The sequence below is a fragment of the Corylus avellana genome, chromosome ca4 (genome assembly GCF_901000735.1).
Source record: "Corylus avellana chromosome ca4, CavTom2PMs-1.0".
Taxonomy (NCBI): domain Eukaryota; kingdom Viridiplantae; phylum Streptophyta; class Magnoliopsida; order Fagales; family Betulaceae; genus Corylus; species Corylus avellana.
Window position 1 is genome coordinate 18,691,382 of NC_081544.1, and position 18,216 is coordinate 18,709,597.

Sequence of the window (18,216 nt, forward strand, 5' to 3'; positions counted from 1 at the left end):
ACCACATTTTTTTATATGGGCATTACTACGGCATTAATATAATATTTATCTAAAACTTCTAATATTATTTGGGCATCACAACGGCGCTATTGTAAAATACCTAATAAAATTTAGGTAGCACAACGACGCATTTGTAATATTTACAAGGATGATTGAATATAATATCATTCCCTGAGATATTCAATCACACTTTCCCGAGCAATTTAGACATCATAATGACATAAATTAAATTCTAATAACTAAAATTGACGTAAATTAAGGATAAAAGAATTATATCTAACACTCCCACCTGAAGTAGCTCCAAAGCTTTAAGATTAAAGCTTATTACTATTATATATATATATTTCTCACTATTTAGAATCTCTCAGTAACCGACTCGTGAGAGAGGGAGAGAGCATTGCTGTGATTTGAAAAACACAAGCATCGCACGGCCTATTTATAGGCAAGGTTTGGGGACAAGGGTGGAATTAGCTGCAAAGAGTTCAAGCGGTGGAAAACAAAACTTGATTGCCGTTAATTTTTGTAGGCGTGGAATTTTCCAGAATTGGTTTGACTTGTTAGCGCAGCTTCCAAACCAACCCAATCCACACAATATCAAACATGAATCTTCTACTGTGTGTATAAAACCAGCTTTTGCAAAATCCACTCACCCACATCCACGTTTGCCACTTAGTAAAAATAATAATCTAATTAAATGAGTTATAACCTTAACTCTTATTTTTACCTACTATATATATATATATATATATATATATATATATATATATATCATTCAACTAATCCATTTTCTTTTTAAGTCTAATTAAATCTTGAGTAACAAATTATTAATAATGCGAATCAAAGCCTAGTTCAAACCAACTACTTCTCAAATTAAACTATAACATAAAATTAGATATCAAATATATTTTCCTAATATATTTGATTTAACTTAAGACCAAAGTTTATACTAAAGCATTCTTAGTCATCTTTAATAAATTCCTCGGACGTTACAAAAGTCCTCCTAGTAACCATCCTCGAACTCACCAACACCAAAATATGTAGCACCTCGGCTTTACTAGGAAAGCCGTAAGTGGAATTATTTAAATTTTCATGTGACACTACTACTTTTTCCTTACTAAATAACATAGCGGAAAACTAGTAATAAATTTTTCTTTTCTTTTTTATAACCAATACTCGCTGATAAATACATACCAGAGCTTCTATTATATATCATTATGACATCATAAACTTTATCCTTAATACAATGAGTCATATGTGTCATAAATACAACTAAACTAACCATACTAACTTATGACAGGATAGCTCTTCAAAAGTAGAAGCCTTTTGCAAGCCTGAAAGGTAAAAGTCTAATCAGGCATATGGATCCTCAGCGACAGTCTTTGGAATGACATCTATGGAATCATTATGGTTTTACAGGTAGAAGTGTGAGACTACGGCTCAGTAAGTTCAAGCAAACTGACCATTTATAATGTGAGCCGATCTTTATTTGAAAATCAATCTTATCACCAATATTTACTAAATAGCCATATATGTAGGGTTTTCACAAATAAGTTTTAATAAATGTATGGTGTTGTGCAAATTTATTTAACTCACAAGTGCACAAATTGAATGTAGTCAGTGGATTACAAGTGCGAGGTCGATCACACAAGGAATTGTGTTCTTGAAAGCAAATTTATATCTAAATCAATTGAACCCTAACCTAGTTCCAAATTTTGAGAGATTTTTGTTTGAATGAAAAATTAAAAGTATAAGCAATTTAAAGTGATTGTAATCTAATGATGAAGTACTAGGGTTTCGGAATCCGCACTAACAAATTCATAGCAACATAATTTCATGATCTATAATATTCCCCAAAGTTCTCACATGTAAATCTTAGGTTTGTTTTACTATTGCTTCAAAGAATTAATCAAAATATCCCATGTATCCATTGATAACCTAAATCACAAAAGAAATCCAATATTCAATCAAATCATTAACTGTATCAATAAATCACAAGAAAATATCTAATTTTTATCAAAACATCAATTGTATCGAGAGAATAAATCACAGGGGAAATTAAATTTTTAACAAAGAAAACCAAGCAATCAAATGTATTGAATAATCTTAAATCATCAAGTATATCTTTGAATCACAAAAGATATCAAAGAATTATTGAATCCAATTGATTAGAAGTAAAACAATAGGGCAATTAAACCATTAAATTGGGAAACATTACATACATGAAACAAAGTTGCTAATTATAAGTGAGGCTTTATCTTCAACCTTAGTTGAAGGTTTAGCCTCTCATGTTATTGAAAGACAAAACAAGATAAATTGAATTCATAATGGAAAATTATTGAGTACTTACAAATATAGAATCACAAAGTTGAGATCCAAAAACTAGGAAATCCTAAAACTCTCTTCCCTCTCCTCTGAAATCTCGAAATTCACAGCCTCTCTCAACTAATCTAAAGAGTTTTCTATTTATAGACCTAAAACTAGGTTTGCAAGTAGGATTAGAATTAAAACTCGTTGCCAGATCGGACATTGCACTCGATCGCACAATTCCTGCGCTCGAGCATGTAGCTTCCCCCTACCATGCAAACATGTGCACGGCTTAGCTTTCCAACGGGCGCATCTGCGCTCGATCTTGGGGCGCCGGGCTCGAGCGTAAATGCGCTCGATCGTAGTATCCGGCGCTCGATCATAGGTCCGATGGTAGCTTCTCCAAAATGCTCAACTTTATCATAAATCCTGCAGTTTTCCCATAGCAACCTATAAAACACTAAAGACACAGAACTAATCCAGAACATCAGATAATAACACAATTAAAGGATTAACACAAGTAAATTAAGGGGTCCAAATATGCAATATTTGGCACGCATCAAACACCCCCAAACTTAACTTTTGCTAGTCCCTTAGCAAAAAAAAAAAAAAAAAAAAAAAAAATGAAAAACAAAAACAAACAAAAACATAACCTCTTCGTGGGAGAAACAATTGCATTTTAGCATTATGTAAATTAAGCTTTTTTAAACCCCTAGGGTATCCCTTTAGGAGGACAAGTGGAAGTCTCGTGAGGGCTTAACATGAATGATACCCACAAACATTGTAGCACTATGTTGTTAACAAGAAAGAATTTTCACATAAACCATGGTTCTTGTTTATGAGCAAACTTTAAAAGACAAACACCATCATCACAGTCAAAAGCAAATCCAAAATCAATTCACTCATAAATGGATAATTGAAACCTCATATGTCCTGAAAAGTGCAAAGTGTAATTAGCATATAAATATGAGGCTTATAGCTTAAACTCAAGACAAATTCCATGAAATTTGTAAGAATCCCTAACAGATGAAATGACCAAGGCAAGATATGCATTTATTTATTTATTTTTTTTACAGGCTCTACAATGTCTAACTCCCTTAAGCTTTCTAATTGACATATGTAACAAGTGTTAGGCCAATGACTCCCAAGCCAGGTGGCTTTAGGGCACTAGATGTAAACATCCCTAAGGGATTATTAACTTAAGTAAAAAAGGTTACGAAGTCAGATTAGCCATATCATAAATCAACTAGAACTTCACACCTTTTGACGCGAATACTCAATGCTTAATGAGACAAGAGGTCCGGTTACTCAGCGGAAAACTCAACATGATCTTTCTTTTCTTTTTCCTTCTCTTTTTTTATTTTTTATTTTGTTTATATCTTGCAAGCCAAGGTTATTCATCAATAGGTCATCCAACAAATCTCAAAGGAAAAAGCTTAAGCTAAAACATCATACCTCACTGAAAACATGCTAATGTGCTCATAAAAATTTATCTCAAAACAAGTGAAATCTCTTTTACCCAAAAATATGTCAAAGAACTCAGACTCCTAATGACATAATGATGTGTTCAATCCTTTAAGCAAGCCAATGAAATGCAAACCACAGTTAGTTTAACTCAACTTGACAACAACATAGCACAAAATGTTTTTTATTTTTTTCAAAAAATTTTAACACAAAAAGACAAATAAAACTAAACAACAAAAAGACAAATAAAACTAAACAAATAAGAGCAAAAATAAACAGACAAAGTGTTTTTCCATACTCCCAAACTTGAATTACACATTGTCCTCAATGTGGGCAAAAATACAATACCAAGAGGTGCAGCGAACCAGAGTGAGCAAAGAGACGACCCCCAAACTTACTCGTGAACACACCCGTCCTGAAAACACAAAAATAACAAAAATAAACATAAACAAAACAAAAACATATAAATAAAAATAAAAGGAAAGAGGAGTGCCTCCCATAAGCGCTAAGTTTACCGTCTTCAGCCAGACTTTTCACTGCCGACGATTAAGTAGATGACGTAGGATCTTCCAAGGGCAATTCCTCTATCTCCAGAATCTCCAATTCCAAGAACGGCTTCAATCGCTGACCATTGACCTTGAGAGTACTTCCATTCTTAGGATCCTCGATCTCGATGGCTCCATGAGTAGAAATGCACGCAGTATGAATGGTCCAGTCCATCGGGATTTGAGCTTTCCTAGAAACAAATGCAAACGTGAGTTGTAAAGGAGGACTTTCTGACCAACTTCAAATGATCTTCTCAAAATGTCTTGGTCATGAGTCTTCTTCAGTTGAGCTTTGTACCGCTTGGCACAGTCATAGGCATCATTCCTCAATTCGTCTACTTCATCTAGTTGTAGCATCCTTTGATCGCCAGCCTTGGTGAGACTGAAATTCAGCTGCTTGATAGCCCAATAAGCCCGGTGCTCCAGTTCCACTAGAAGGTGTCAAGCCTTGCCATACATGATTCGATAGGGAGACATGCCAATTGGAGTCTTGAATGCAATCCGGTATGCCCACAAAGCGTCATTGAGTCGAAGAGACCAATCCTTCCTTGTCGGGATCACAGTCTTCTCTAATATTCTCATGATTTCTCTGTTGGATATTTTAACTTGCCCACTTGTCTGAGGATGGTAGGGAGTTGCAACTTTATGAGTGATGCCATATTTCTTCATGGGTTGCTAAAAAAATCGGTTGCAGAAATGCTTCCCCCCCATCTCTAATGATGGCACGTGGTGTCTTGAAACGTGGGAACAAATTTTTCTTCAGAAATTGCAGCACGACTCTATGATCATTAGTTTTGCATGCAATGGCTCCACCCACTTCGAAACATAATCCACTGCCACAAGGAAGAAAAGGTACCCATAAGAATTAGGGAATGGTAATGTGGTATTTTTGTGACCAAAAATATCAATTATAAGAGTACCACTCGCAATAGTACGTGATGTGGTATTGTTGTGACCACAAATTTCAATTATAAAAATAACCACTCGCAATAGGACGAATCTTTGTAGGATACGGCTATAGAGAGGGTGTCGAACCTCAAGGACTGCAGGGGTTTTATTATCAAAATTTGAAATATCAAAATTAACTTAATTAAAAAGAGAATTGATTTGATTTTCTTTAAAGCGAAAGTACAGGAAAATAAAAGAGATTTAAAATAAGAGAGAGAATGTAAGGTATTGACTTCACCTCTATCTGCACAACAATGGCTAATCATAATTAATCCCAGAAATTCATTCTATGCATGTTATAAATAAACAAGAAACTACCTTATTAAAGAATAAGCATAATCTATCTTTGGTTGGCACGGATCGTCCACCTAACCACTAAGATGCGGTACTACCCGTCTTCCCTAGGTATAAATTATCAAATTCTTTAACAGGATACATATAATCAATGAATAAGTGTAACCCATCTTCGGTTGGCACGGATTGTCTACCTAAATTACATTAAACTAGGGTGTAGTACAATCCGTCTTCCCTAGGCATGGCCTATCAAATCCTATTGATCATATGTCAATTAAACCCATTGTATAACCATCATTCTCATAATCACAGAAAACAAGAATGATTTGAGATCAATAAAAGTAAAATACTTTCTAAGACAAGAGAAGAATTTTACAAATATTGATTTTGAAATTTAAGAACAATTGCATTTAATATGAAGAACATAAATCAATTGTAGAAATCCTCATAGTTCTACAATCAACATGCATAAATTGAAAATGTAAAAATTAAATACAATCAAACCATTGTGCTGGGATAAGGTTACATCAACACCCCACGAAGGGGTTTAGCCGCTCATGATCTTCTAAGCTCCAAAGACAATTTTCTGATTTCTAGCTCTAGGAAGTGGTGTGTTTGTTTAGAATGTTTAGAGCCCTATTTATAGGGATTAGGAGAACCCTAAAATCCCTAGAAACCCTCAAAAAACCGTAATTCAGTCTCCCAGTCGGATTGGGAGACCTAGAAAAACTTTCCTTCTCAATTTCGGAGTCTGTTTTGCCTCTGGCGCTCGTGTGCGCTCGAGCGCACTGTAGCTGCGCTCGAGCATACTGTAGCTACAGTAACATGCTACAGTAATTTGCTACAGTCCCCCCTGCTACAGTATTTTGCTACAGTGCCACTACAGTACTTGAATTGCATTTTGAGCGCAAAAACAACGATTTTCTTTGTATCTTTATTAAACACCTGAAAACACAAAAGCAAAACAAAATCAAACAAATAACAACGCTAAGAAATTAACATATGCAAATTAAGGGGCTTGAATGTGCAACATTCGGCGCTTATCACACCCCCAAACTTACATATTGTTAGTCCCTTAGCAATACAAAACAGAAAATAAACTGAAAAATAAAAAGATAAATCCATCTTTCGTGGGATATACGATTGCATTTAGCATATGCAACAAGCCTTTTAAATCCCTAGGTATTCCCTAGAGGACGAGTGAAGTCTCGTGAGGGTTTTCCAGGAATGATACCCACAAACATTGTCATCATTATGTCATTCAAATGGATAAAGCATCACAAAAATAATGGTTTTCATTCATTAGCAAGCTTAAAATTATAAACTCCATCTTCAAAATTCCAAAGAATTTACAAGTCAAATCACTTACAAATGGCAAATTGAGATACACTAATTTCAATTAGTGCAAAGTAAACTAACACATAGTCATGAGGCTTCAAAATAATTCCAATATGAATGAATCACCATCTCAGAATTCATTGGACTTCATATCAAATGAAACAACCAAGGCATACAATTTTTTTTTTAAAGGCTTTGTAATGCTTAGCTCCCTTAAGCTTTCTAGTTGACTCATGTATCGAGTGTTAGGCCAATGTCTCCCAAACCAAATGGCCTTAGGGCATTAGGTGTAAAGACACCCCTAAGGACTTACTAACTCGAGTAAAAAATGCTACGAAGCTAAGCTAGCCATTTTATTAATCAACCCAAAAATTTCACTTTTTGACGCGAACACTCATTGCTTAATGAGGCAAGAGGTCCGGTTACTCAGCGAAAAATTCAAACTTGATTTTTTTATTTTATTTTATTTTATTTTTTTTATACATATATAGCATGCCAAAGTTATTCATCTAATATGTCACGCAATAGAATTCAAGACATTGAAAACAAACATAATTGGTCTCAAAATTCATACCTCATAGACATGTGCTAGTGTGCTAAAGATAGATTTAAATTGAAACAAGAAGCATCTCATGTTGCCAAAAGTAAGTAACAAGACTTAAAATCCCTAAGTCATATGATCATGTGTTCAGAACTTTAAGCCTATCAATGAAATTTAAACAAAAATCAAAGCTCAACCATATGCTTAATAATGACATAACAACAAAAATGGACTGTGTTTTGTTTTTCCATACCCCCAAACTTGAATCATACATTGTCCCCAATGTATGGATAGAACTAAAGAATAAGATCAAAAGTATAGGAATACCTGAATGAGCAGATGTGGGCATATCATACCCCCAAACTTGAATGCAAAAACACATGTCCTAAAAATGTGATACTCCAACCAAATACCAATCAAGTGCACACATTGTTGTAAAAATATAAACAAAGAATGGAGCAACAATGGATAAAATAAACCTGGATGGAGATCATGTGCCCTGGTGGAGTGAGGAGTCAAGCGCACAGGGCCTGCACTCGATCTTATGAAACTAACTCATCTAGTCAAAATATATGGAATCTGCCAAGTCAACGGAATCCATATCCTTGATGCGCGCAGTGTTCTCTGACCCTTAAGTTTAAATTTGAAGCACCAATCTTTTCTTCTCTTAGACCAAAGAAAATAAATTTTACCCACAAATGGGTAATTCCAAATGTCAGCATATCGAGGTAGATCCTTCTGAGTATTCCCAAACAATTTCTCATCCGAAAAGGAATCATGAATTGGAATAAAATGGGGAGAATACTTGGGGAGTTTTTCTACATTAATGGTCTCTTTTTGCTCGTCTAACAGCCCTAACAGACTACCCTCCTGGCCTCTTGGTAAGTCATAAGAAATAATGACCGGGATAGTGTCATCTGTCCCAAAAAATGAAGATTTCAGATTACCTGGAACAGGGGCTTGGGGCTCATATGGCATCTCGGGAATAGGAGGTGATGGTGAAGAAGCCTTAGTGCTCGCTTCCTTGCTTTTTTCCCGATGTAGATCCTGTGGGACCTCAATTTGCTCCTCCTTCCTTTCTTCCACGGGGTTTTTGACCACCTCTCCACTCCTCAGTGTGGTGATAGCTTACGCATGACAAGAAGTACCTTCTTCCTCCATGTAGTGTCCATCAGGATTGGCCACCGGCTGACTTTGAAACTCTTCTTCTTCCATCCTATTGAGGTGGTTGATGATTTGTTCAACATGAGCTTCCATCCTGGCGTCTATCTCGGCGAAGAATTGAGGGGTATAAAGTTCATGTTGAGATTTCACCGTCTGCTTTATCTCGCCTCCCAGCTCACTCATCATTTTTAGCATCCGATCCTCAAAATTAGAATCTAAGGGAGGTGGTGTGGCCTGGTATTGTTGTTGTGAAGGCCAGTAGATGGGAGATGGCTCCTCTTGATATTCTTGAAAGTCAGAACCCATCGGAGGAGGTGGTTCGGTTTGGTATATCTGTTGTGGAGTTGCTTGATATGGAGGAGAATAGGATTGATCATTGAATTGAGGATATGCCTGATGGTATAGTTCATGACATTGTGGAGCATAATTCCCAGGAGCTTGAGTTTGCCACGAGAGATTAGACTGGTTGCTCCACGTCGGGCTATAGGAATCAGAATAATGGCCATTTCCCGGTCTAGAGAACGGTCTGTTCATATGCTCATAAGAATAATTAGAAAATTGTCCCGCTGTAGGACAATCTCTAATATGATGATAAGGACTATAGCAATATGAACATGGTCCATGGGGTGTTGGAATGCCTCCCCACATGAACTAAACTAATATAATTAACATAAAATAACAACAGAAAAATAAAAATAAAAACTCACAAACGGCCTTTAGGTGCGCTGGAAATTTGGAAGCCGACTACTGCTAATGCGCTCGATCGCATGGCAGAGTACGCTCGAGCCTACTGCCGCAGATAGGTGTGAGCACAGGAGTGGAGGGATCGAGCGCAAAAGGTGGAGTGCGTACATGCACTCGATCGCAGTCACAGTGAAGGCAGCTACGGACCTGTTTGCAAATTCTAAAATAAAACAAAAACAAAACACAAACAGAATTAAAATTAGCAGAAAAATGAATTATTAAGCTAAAATCAATCCTTAAATTGTGACAATACAACCGTTAAGCAGTCCCCGGCAACGGCGCCAAAAATTGATGTGGTATTTTTGTGACCAAAAATATCAATTATAAAAATAACCACTCGCAATAAGACGAATCTTTGTAGGATACGGCTATACAGATGGTGTCGAACCTCAAGGACTGCAGGGGTTTTATTATTAAAATTCGAAATATCAAAATTAACTTCATTAAAAAGAGAATTGATTTGATTTTCTTTAAAACTAAAGTACATGAAAATAAAATAGATTTAAAATAAGAGAGAGAGTGTAAGGTATTGACTTCACCTTTATCCACACAACAATGGCTAATCATAATTAATCCCAGAAATTCATTTTATGCATGTTATAAATAAACAAGAAACTACCTTATTAAAGAATAAGCATAATCTATCTTTGGTTGGCACGGATCGTCCACCTAACCACTAAGATGCGATACTACCCGTCTTCCCTAGGTATAAATTATCAAATTCTTTAACAGGATACATATAATCAATGAATAAGTGTAACCCATCTTCGGTTGGCACGGATTGTCTACCTAAATTACACTAAACTAGGGTGTAGTACAATCCGTCTTCCCTAGGCATGGCCTATCAAATCCTATTGATCATATGTCAATTAAACCCATTGTATAACGATCATTCTCATAATCACAGAAAACAATAATGATTTGAGATCAATAAAAGTAAAATACTTTCTAAGACAAGAGAAGAATTTCACAAATATTGATTTTGAAATTTAAGAACAATTGCATTTAATATGAAGAACATAAATCAATTGTAGCAATCCTCATAGTTATACAATCAACATGCATAAATTGAAAATCTAAAAATTAAATACAATCAAACCATTGTGCTTGGATAGGGTTACATCAACACCCCACGAAGGGGTTTAGCCGCTCATGATCTTCTAAGCTCCAAAGCCAATTTTCTGATTTTTAGCTCTAGGAAGTGGTGTGTCTGTTTACAATGTTTAGAGCCCTATTTATAGGGATTCGGAGAACCCTAAAATCCCTAGAAACCCTCAAAAAACCGTAATTCAGTCTCCCAGTCGGATTTGGAGACCTAGAAAAACTTTCCTTCTCAATTTCGGAGTTTGTTTTGCCACTGGCGCCCGTGTGCGCTCGAGCGCACTGTAATTTGCTACAGTCCCCTACTACCGTAATTTGCTACAGTGCCCGCTACAGTAACTGCTACAGTCATGAATTGCATTTTGAGCCCCAAAACAATGATTTTCTTTGTATCTTTATTAAACACTTGAAAACACAAAAACAAAACAAAATCAAACAAATAACGATGCTAAGAAATTAACATATGCAAATTAAGGGGCTTGAATGTGCAACATTCGGCGCTTATCAGTACGAATCCCATAGGATAGGGCTATATTGAGGGTGTCGATCCTCAAGAATTGTAGGGGTTTTATTTTCAAAATTTGAAAGATTAAAATTAACTTAATTCAAAAGAGAATGATTTGTGTGTGTTAATTTAAAGTGTGTAAAATAAACGAAAATAAAGAGAGTAAATATATGAGAGAGAGAGTAGGGTATTGACTTCACCACTATTCGCACATCAATGGTTAACCATATTTAATTCTAGCAATTCATTCTATGCATGTTATAATTGAAACAAGAAAAGATATTATTGAAGAATAAAAATAATTCATCTTATGTTAGCACAGATCGTCCACCTAACCACTAAGATCTGGTACGACCCGTCTTGCCTAAGTATGAATTATTTAATTCTTTAATAAGTTTCATACAATCAATGGAATAGCATAACCCATCTTCGGTTGGCACAGATCGTCTACCTAAATTACACTAAACTAGGGTGTAGTACGATCCGTCTTTCCTAGGTATGGTCTATCTAACCTATTGATTGCATGTCAATTAAGAACCATTGTATAACTATCATTCTTATAATCACATAAAATAAGAATGATTTGAGTTCAATAATAGTAAAGTACTTTCTAAGACAAGATAAGAATTTTACTAATATTGAGTTGAAAATTAAGAACAATTGCATTTAATATGAAGAACATAAATCAATTGTAACAATCCTCAGAGTTATACAATCAACATGCATAAATTGAAAAAACTAGAAATTAAATACAATCAAACCATTGTGCTTGGAAAGGGTTACATCAATACCCCACAATTGGTTTAGCCGCTCATGATCTTCTAAGCTCCAAAGACAATTTACTGAATTTTTAACGCTAGGAAGCGGTGTGTCTGTTTACATTGTTTAGAGCCCTAATTATAGTGATTAGGAGAACCCTAAAAACCCTGGAAAAGACGGAGGTCAGTCTCCCAGAATATGTTTGATCTCCCGGTTAGAAACTTCTACTTGGCCACTTGTTTGAGGATGGTAAGGAGTGGCTACCTTGTGTGTGATGGAGTACTTGAGAAGCAAGGTTTAGAAAAACCGGTTGCAAAAGTGTCTACCTCCATCACTGATGATGGCCCGAGGAGTACCAAATTTGCTGAAAATGTTGGCTTGGAGGAACTTTACCACAACCTTGTGATCATTGGTCTTGGTGGCAATGGCTTCTACCCACTTAGAGACATAATCCACTCCTACCAAAATGTACTCATATCCACAAGACGATGGGAAAGGTCCCCTGAAGTTGATACCCTAGACATAAAAAATTTCAACAATGAGGATGGGGCTTAATGGCATCATCTCCCTCCGAGATATAGTTCCTAGGCGTTGACATCTCTCACAAGCTCGGCAAAATTCATAGGCATCTTTGAACAAGGTTGGCCATGTGAATCCGCATTGTAGAACCTTGGCTACTGTCTTTTTAGCACTGAAGTGTCCTCCACAAGCTAGAGAATGACAGAATGTGAGAATACTGGAAAATTCACTCTTAGGGACACAACGTCGGATGATCTGATCAGCACAATACTTGAATAACTCCGGATCTTCCCAAAAATAGAATAGAACTTGCTTGAAGAAACGGTCATTATCTTGCTTAGACCAATGAGAAGGAATCCTACCTATGGCTAGATAATTGACAATATCGGTATACCACGGCGGATTTCTCGGAGTAATTTCAAATAGTTGCTCATCCAGGAAAGAGTCATGAACAAGAACCAGCTGAGGTGTCTCAAACAAAATCCGTGACAGATGGTCGGCAACAACAGTCTCAGTGCCTTTCTTGTCCCGAATCTCAATATCAAATTCTTGCAGAAGTAGTATCCAGTGGATCAACCGGGGCTTTGTTTCCTTCTTGGCTAGCAAATGTCACAGAGCAGCATCATCAGAATAAATGATTACCTTGGACCCCAGAAGATATAAGCAGAATTTGTCCAAGGCAAAGACCACGGCTAGCAATTCTTTCTCGGTGGTTGTGTAATTGACTTAGGCATCCATTAGAGTCTTGCTAGCATAATAGATGACATGAGGGAGCTTACCTACCCGCTGTCCCAATACTGCACCCACAACATAGTCAGATGCATCACATATGATTTCAAAGGGCAAAGACCAGTCAGGAGGCTGCATGATAGGGGCAGAAGATAACAGAGACCGAAGCTTCTGGAATGCCTCTTGACATGCTTCATCAAAGTGAAAAGGGGCATCCTTGGCAAGTAAGCTACACAAGGGCCTTGAAATTTTACTGAAATCCTTGATGAAGCGGCGATAGAAGCCGGTATGCCCTAGGAAAGAACAAATCTACTTCACTGAAGTGGGTGGCGGTAAATTCTCAATTAGCTCAACTTTGGCCCGGTCCACCTCAATACCTCTTTTGGATACTATGTGGCCCATAACGATACCTTCTTGCACCATGAAGTGGTTTTTCTCCCAACTTAAAATTAGGTTAGTTTCTTGGCAACGTTGAAGCACAAGTGAAAGATTATGGAGACATTTATCAAAAGAAGAACCAAAAACAGAGAAGTCATCCATAAATACCTCCAAAATTTCTCCACCATGTCGGAGAAGATAGACATCATACATCTCTAGAATGTGGTAGGTGCATTGCATAATTCGAAGGGCATGCGTCGGTAAGCAAAGGTGCCAAATGGACATGTGAACGTCGTCTTCTCTTGGTCTTGGGGATCAACAGCTATCGGATTATACCCAGAATAGCCATCTAGGAATCAATAGTAGCTTTGGACAGCAAGATGCTCCAAAATTTGATCAATGAATGGAAGCGGGAAGTGATCCTTCCAGGTATGGGAGTTGAGCTTTCGGTAATCGATGCAAACATGCCATCTCGTGGTTGTGCACTGCAGAACCAACTCTCGAGCTGAGTTCTCAACGACGGTGATGCCGAATTTCTTTGGAACCACTTGAGTGGGGCTCACCCATTTGCTATCTGAGATGGGGTAGATGATGCCTGCATCAAGTAACTTGACTACCTCTTTCATGTTGGGATTCAGCCAGCGCTGTGCCTCACAGGAGGGTCGAGCATCTTCTTCCAAATGGATCTGGTGCATACAGATGGAGGGGTTGATGCCTTTCAAATCTGCCGTGGTCCATCCAATGGATTCTTTATGCTCCTTTAACACTGCTAGCAAACTGTCCTCTTGGTCCTTTTGAAGGTCTGAAGCAATGATGACTGGCAAAGTGTTATTAGATCCAAGAAATGCATACTTGAGCTTTGCTGGCAGGGGCTTCAACTCAAGCTTCGGTGGAGACTCTAGGGAGGGAACCGGAGGAGTGCTTGATGTCACAGGTAGGGGCTCCTTCGGTACTCTCCATGGATGGAAGTCTGCACTTGCGGCTGTCTCTAGCAAATCATGGACCTCTTTGATGTACTGGTTGGTGTTGAACTCTTCAAAGTCGAAGTGAGTCAAGCAGGCTTCCACTGGATCTTGGGTCAATAGACTAGGTAGTGAATCTTCTACATATTCTTCAATGCTGTCCAAAAAGAAACACTAATTTTGATCAGGAGCATGTTGGAATGCAGTAAAGATATTCAACCAAACCTTCATATTGCCAAATGAGATCTCCATGACTCTAGTTCGACAATTGATGCATGCATTAGCTGTGGCTAAGAAAGGATGCCCAAGGATGACAGGAATCAACTATCAAGATTGGGCACAGGCTCAGTGTCAAGCACTATAAAGTCGACTAGGAAGAAAAATTTATCCACCTGGATGATCACGTCTTCTACAATCCCTCTAGGCTTCTTAACAGACCGATCAGTTAGCTGTAGAATCACTGTGGTGGGCTTTAACTCCCCTAGGCCAAGTTGCTGATATACTAAATATGGAAGTAAATTCACACCAGCTCCCAGATCTAGGAGTGCCTTATCAATTTCCCTATGTCCGATGACGCATAAAATTGTAGGAGCCTCGGGGTCCTTAAACTTCGGAGGAGTGTTGTGCTTAATCAAGGAACTCACTTTCTCAGTAAGAAGCACTTTCTTGGGGATGTTATTTCTGGTTTTCCTCTTTTGAGTACATAAGTCTTTAAGGAACTTGGCATAGGCAGGCACTTGTGCGATGGCATTAAGAAGGGGAAGATTGATTTTTACCTATTTGAACACCTCCATCATTCCTTGTATTTTCTCTCCTTGTTTCCTAAAGTGGGAAGGTGCCTTGAGACGTTCTGGGAAGGGGGCTCGTGGTTCATATGGAATCTCTGGAGTGGGAGCTGCTGATGATGAAGCCTCATTGCATACTTGCTTACATTTATCATTCTGCAGAATTTGGGCAACCTCCGTTTGCTCATCTTTTTTCTCCTCCACATGATTGTCAACTATTCTTCCGCTTCGCAATGTGGTGATGGCTTGAACTTGCTGATGATATGAAGTGCCCTTATCTACCATGTAGTGCCCCTTAGGATTTACCACTGGCTGACTTGGAAGCTTTCCTTCGTCCCTTCTGTTGAGAGTGTTGGCAAGTTGTCCAACTTGAGCTTCCAGCTTGGCAATGGATTGAGAATGTGAGTTCACTATCTCTTGTTGAGATTTTACTGTCTGATTTATCTCTCCCACCTGGCCAGTCAGCTCACTCATCATTTTCAGCATCCGATCCTCAAAATTAGAATCAGAGCGTGGTAGTATGGCCTGGTATTGTTGCTGTGGAGGCTAGTAAGTGGAATGAGGTTGGTAGGGCTGCCTGTTGGATTGAGCTTGATTATGTAGCCTTGGGGCTGAGTCGCCTGAATTTGGATTCTTCCATGAGAAATTTGGATGATTTCTCCACCCGAGATTATAGGCATTGGAATACGGATCGTTACCCGGTCTGGAGAAAGCTGCATTAACCTTCTCATTAGTAACATCAGTATAATTTCCAGCAACAGGGCAGTTATTTATATGATGCATAGGACTAGTGCAAAATGAGCAAGGTTCATGTGGTGTGTGCGAGCAGTATTAGGAGCAAAACCAGCAGTCATCAAAACTTGATCTAGCTTTTTGGTGATAGCCTCAACTACTTGGGTGGCCATATTTGGTGAATGTCCTGCTTCATACAGACTCTTTGTCTTAAGTGCTTTAGATGCTGGTGCCCTTCGTCTGGTGGAAACCTGCTGAAGAGAATTATTACTTAAATTTTCAAACATAGTCCATGCTGCATCTTCACTTTTTAACATGAATGTTCCCCCACAAGATGCATCTACCATTTTTCTATTGGACCCAGTCAGACCATCATAGAAACATTGCACTAGCTACCATTTTGGGACAGCGTGGTGTGGGCATGATCTAAGTAAGTCCTGCAGCCTATCCCAAGTCTCATGGAAATCTTCTCCCTCATATTGGGAGAAGCAAGTGATAGCTCTCCTAGTGTCATTGGTCATTCCTATGGGAAAATACTTCTTAAGAAATTCTAGCTGCAATTGAGCCCAAGAAGTGATAGAGTTGGGTGCTAAGGACTGGAACCAATGTTTGGCTTTTTCCTTGAGGGATAAAGGAAAAAGACGAATCCTTAGGGCATCCTCAGTGAATCCCGTCATTTTAATGGTAGAACAAATTGCTTCAAAATCACTGAGGAAGTCATAAGGGTTTTCGGTGCTATGCCCTAGGAAAGAAGGTAAATTTTGTATAATGCTAGGCTTAATTTCATAATGGGTTGCCGTAACATCCGGTAGCCGGAGACGTGGGGGTAGAGTAAGTGGTAGGGAGATAATGATCTCTCAAAGGCACGTGGTTAGCTTCGCCCATGGTCTCAGTGGGACTCGCTTCTAGCAAATTAGGAGTCCTTTCGGATCTAATTCGTCTAAGAGTGCGTTAAAGTTCAAGGTCGCAAGGAATTAATGGAAAAGACAAAGAACAGCGACCTAGCATGAAAAAACAGAAAGTAAAAAAAAGAAAAACTAAACTAAAACAAAAAATTAAAGCTCATAAACGGCCCTTAGATGCACTAGGGTTTTGGATGCAGGCTAATGCTGGTGTGCTCGATCGCACGGAAGGGTGCACTCGAGCATACTGCCGTAGATGGGTGCAAGCACAGGAGGGGAGGGTGCACTCGTCCGTGCGCTCGATCGCAATCACAGAGAGGGCAGCTACGAACCTGTTTGAGAATTCTTAAAAAAAATAAATAAAACAAAACACAAAAACATAATTAAAGTTAGCAACGTAAAACAGAAAAATAGATTATTAAGCTAAAATTTATCCTTAAAATTAGATAATGAAACCGTTAAGCAGTCTCCGGCAACGGCGCCAAAAATTGATGTGGTATTTTTGTGACAAAAAATATCAATTATAAAAGTACCACTCGCAATAGTACGAATCCCGTAGAATAGGGCTATATTGAGGGTGTCGATCCTCAAGAACTGCAGGGGTTTTATTATCAAAATTTGAAAGATTAAAATTAACTTAATTCAAAAGAGAAATATTTGTGTGTGTTAATTTAAAGTGTATAAAATAAACGGAAATAAAGAGAGTAAATATATGAGAGAGAGATAGGGCATTGACTTCACCACTATCCGCACATCAATGGTTAACCATATTTAATTCTAGCAATTCATTCTATGTATGTTATAATTTAAACAAGAAAACACATTATTGAAGAATAAAAATAATTCATCTTATGTTAGCACAGATCGTCCACCTAACCACTAGGATGTGGTACGACCCGTCTTCCCTAAGTATGAATCATTTAATTCTTTAATAAGTTTCATACAATCAATGGAATAGCATAACACATCTTCGGTTGGCACGGATCGTCTACCTAACTTACACTAAACTAGGGTATAGTATGATCCGTCTTTCCAAGGTATGGTCTATCTAACCCTATTGATTGCATGTCAAGTAAGAACCATTGTATAACCATCATTCTTATAATCACAGAAAATAAGAATGATTTGAGTTTAATAATAGTAAAGTATTTTCTAAGACAAGATAAGAATTTTACTAATATTGAGTTGGAAATTAAAAACAATTGCATTTAATATGAAGAACATAAATCAATTGTAGCAATCCTCAGAGTTATATAATCAATATGCATAAATTGAAAAACTAGAAATTCAATACAATCAAACCATTATGCTTGGAAAGGGTTACATCAATACCCCACAATTGGTTTAGCCGCTCATGATCTTCTAAGCTCCAAAGACAATTTATTGAATTTTTAACTCTAGGAAGTGGTGTGTCTGTTTACAATGTTTAGAGACCTATTTATAGGGATTAGGAGAACCCTAAAAACCCTGGGAAAGTCGGAGGTCAGTCTCCTAGTCGTGTA

At 37.7% G+C, this 18,216-nt stretch overlaps 1 pseudogene; it reads right to left on the reverse strand.

Annotated features, from left to right (window-relative positions):
• Positions 1-4,314: 4,314 nt before the first annotated feature.
• The window catches only part of LOC132178170 (uncharacterized), a 14,090-nt pseudogene continuing 188 nt past the window's right edge, over positions 4,315-18,216 (reverse strand).